Genomic DNA, 4273 nt, shown 5'->3' on the forward strand with positions numbered 1-4273 from the left:
TATATATATATATATATATATATATATATATACACACATACGCACACTATTGTTATTTAAGATAATACATGTTTACTAAGGACTTCCTGTAATGCATGAGCAATGATACACAGTAACCGACTGTTGTTAGCTGAAGCATACATACACATATGCACCCCAACGAATTTCATTCCTCATAACTTTCAGAAACAGGGATATATTTTAATGAAATTGTCTAAAAATACACTTCAGATGGTGTAGATATGATGTAGATTTGAACTATTTTGGAATTTGTTATGATTATAAATTTTTTGGGAAAAAATATGATGAGGGCCAGTATGTATGTGTGTTATCCCACCAGTTTGTATTTACAGATTAAATTCTATAATCGTAATCTACACAGTCTGAAAGGTGTTTGTCGAAATCTTCATTTAAAAATATCCATTTTACTGAAAGTTATGAGGAAAGAAAGCTGACCTGTGAGAATTTTCTGAATTTCCTCTCCCCACTTTCCCTGAATACATTTTCTTCCCAAACTCAGATATAATTGCAGTCTACACCATCATCTGAAGCATATTTGTAGAGAATTTCATTGAAAAGTATCTATTTTTGTGGAAGTTTTGAGGAAATGAAGTCAGTGGGGCACATTTATGTAAGTATACCCTAGACTTACACATACATATACATATACATACATACATACATACACACACACACACACATACATACATATATATATATATATATATATATATATATATATATATATATATATATATATGTATATATATACATATATGTAAGTATGTATGAGCCAAGGAGAAAGACTTCTGCAATTTTTCCTCAAATCTGAGTAACTGGCTGGGACTGCACCATACTTCATATACATACATCAACCGATTTCTTTGTTCATAACTTTCAGAAATATGAATATTTTTTACTGAATTTGTTGTGAAATAAATTTTTCACAAAAAAAACAAAACAAAAGAATTCTTGTTAGTATATGTGTGTGCTATCACACCAGTTTGTATTTCCACATTAAATTCTGATATAATCATAATGTACACATTCTGAAAAGTACTTGTTAAAATTTTCATTTAAAAATACCCATTTTTGTGGATGTTATGAGGAAGCTAAGTTATGTTCCTTTCCCGAGCGTCTAATAACACTATCTGTATCACGTCCTCACGTTGTTGTTTTTTGTTATTGTTTTTTGTCTTTTTTTTTTACCTATATATATATATATATATATATATATATATATATTATTTTGTTTAAAAGAGTTCCAACACTGTCTGTTTTTTATGTTTTATTTATATTCCTGCAGAACCAATGTGGGGTATAGAATATGGAATATACAATATATAATATAATATACAATATATAATATAAAATAAAATAAAATAAAAATGGATGGCACCATGAAATAAAGTATTGAATGTATATATACCCATTGTCTTAACATAAGTAATATTAACATTACATCATTATTATATATCTCCATATCAGCTTACTTTGCTTCACTTTCATTTTGTATGTAACAATATTTATATAACTGCATGTCGTGCATAAACAAAGAACATATTTCTTTCATTGTCTGCATCAAAAGGGTGACAATAATGTGAATGAAATGGACTCAATTTTTGATGACACATGAATAATTGTATTTATGATGATATTGTGTTTAGTAACGAATACTAACTGTTTTAAAAATGCATTATAGCATATATGTTTATATTAAAATTTATTGGAAGTATTTAAGTAGTAAGTTTTCATTGCTTTATAAATGCATGTTATTTTAGCATAATTATATTTTATTTTATAGTTCTACATTACATTTTCCATTATTGGTATTAGAGTTTTATTCATGTTCTATGTCTTGCCAGTATTCTTCCCACATGCATGCTATATGTATACTTACACATATACACTATAAGAATATATGATAGAATGATATCAAACCAATGTAAAGCATGCTATCTTAAAGATAGTGTGGTCACACAAGTATATATATATATATTAAAAGTTGCTATTTCAAATGGGATAGCATAACAGTTAATCATTTCTTAAAGCTCCATGTCATCAGATTTTCATTAGGTATTATTTATATTTGAATAAATCACAGAGTGAAATTGTTTCAAATTTTTATTATAACATCATAATTTACATAGTCTTTACACTTGTTTCACTAACATATACTAGTATGCTGTGTTGAAATCCTTACATAAACAATAACATGATCCCCTCCCACTCTTTCTGTCTCTAGTTCTCTCTCTCACCCCTTGAAATGGGGGATGACACATGGTATGGGTGCTAAACCAAAATCAAGGTATAAGGGCTACATCAAGAATACATGGGAGGTCAAAATATTGGATGAGAAAACCTTGCTTTTGATCGTTCATCATAAAAGAAAGCAGTGCATAGTGGGAGGAGGGAAGTCGAACAAAATCGTAACATGAATGAATAATTCAAGAGAGATGTTTGTAAGGTTCTTGATGTGAATCTTCCTGAAAATGTTGGAACACGGCTCAGTTTAACATGTAACAAGTGTTGGACTGTCTAAGGGAAGGTAGGTCTTAAAAGACATCAGAAGAGTCATATACCTAGGGAAGTTGTTGACTATGCATTATATGGCATCTCTACATGCAGAGGGTGTGGAGAAGAATGTGTACCAGGAAACAGACTGAAACATCATATGAAAGTTCACTGAAGCGATATAGTAACATCTATTGTAAGAGGTGCCCATCATTGCCACCTCTGCAGTAAAAGTGTAAGTTTTTAGCAGGACTGAACAGCCACATCAATGCTGCTCATGGTTAAGATAACAATCAAATGGTGGCATCACTCAAAATTGACTTGCAACTAGCATATACGTACAAATAAACATACATACATACATACACGCCTATGCATATACATACATATGTATATACATAAGTATGTTTAGGAGCCATAAAGGTCTAATGATACTTGGAAAATTGATTTTCTCAAATGCTCTAGAGGTTTCCTAGAGGCAGTGGATAATTTCTGTTACTGAGGCAACTTAATTGGCATTGAAAGAGGATGTCTCGAAAGTACAGTTGCTAGAATAAGAATAGGATCGAGAAAAGTAAGGGTGCTATTTCATTCCATTCCATTGGAAATGAATGAATGTACAAGAATAGGATGAATGTATAAGAAGAGAATGGAGAAAGTAAGGGTGCTATTTCATTCCATTCCATTGGAAATGAATGAATGTACAAGAATAGGATGAATGTATAAGAAGAGAATGGAGAAAGTAAGGGTGCTATTTCATTCCATTCCATTGGAAATGAATGAATGTACAAGAATAGGATGAATGTATAAGAAGAGAATGGAGAAAGTAAGGGTGCTATTTCATTCCATTCCAATGGCAATGAATAAATGTATGAGGGTGAGTCAAAAATTAATGCCATTTTGTTTAGGACAGGTATAATTACCAACACAGGAACATGTATCATACATCAAAATGAGGCTGGTCCTCTATGGATCACATCTCTACTTCTCAGAGCAAAGCATGCCATCAAAGTGACACCGGGGTAAAATATATGAAGCCAATTATACCCATCATGACTTCCCGTCTGATAAGGGTACACCAGGCATATGCATCACAACCATATGTACACGACATGGTGATCTCATATCAAGATAAACAGCGCATGACCTCGCAGGTGGAGCCCAGTTAGAATTTTCTTCAGGTCGAGTAGCCCATCCCACTCAAAAGGTCCCTGAATGAGGTTTGCTTAAGGATGTTGAGCAAAACACCCATGTTACCAAAGGTGAATTATCCAAACCCCAAAGAATTCATCTCAACACATGGCTATGATGCTCCCCAACTACTTCTGCTCAGGATCAGAGATGCACATATCGTCAGCCACCAAGGGACATGCTCAACAGGTTAAGGTCAAACAACTGACAAGCAAATCTGTGGTATTGAGCAGAATATTTGTTGTAGCCCATGTTTTACACCAAGACAAAACAATGTACATGATAACATTTCCAATCAATTAAGATCAGAAGCCATGAGAGCCACATTATCATTATTATTATTATTATTATTATTATCATTATTATTATTATTATCATTATTATTATTATCATTATTATTATTATTATTATTGTTATCACTATTATTATTATCATTATTATTATTATCATCATTATTATCATTATCATTATTATTATTATCATTATTATTATTACTGTTACTATTATCATTTGTTGTTGTTGTTGTTGTTGTTGTTGTCATTATTACTGTTGTTTCTGTTGCTAAAAG

Source organism: Octopus bimaculoides, chromosome 24 (genome assembly GCF_001194135.2).
Source record: "Octopus bimaculoides isolate UCB-OBI-ISO-001 chromosome 24, ASM119413v2, whole genome shotgun sequence".
Classification (NCBI taxonomy): Eukaryota; Metazoa; Mollusca; class Cephalopoda; order Octopoda; family Octopodidae; genus Octopus; species Octopus bimaculoides.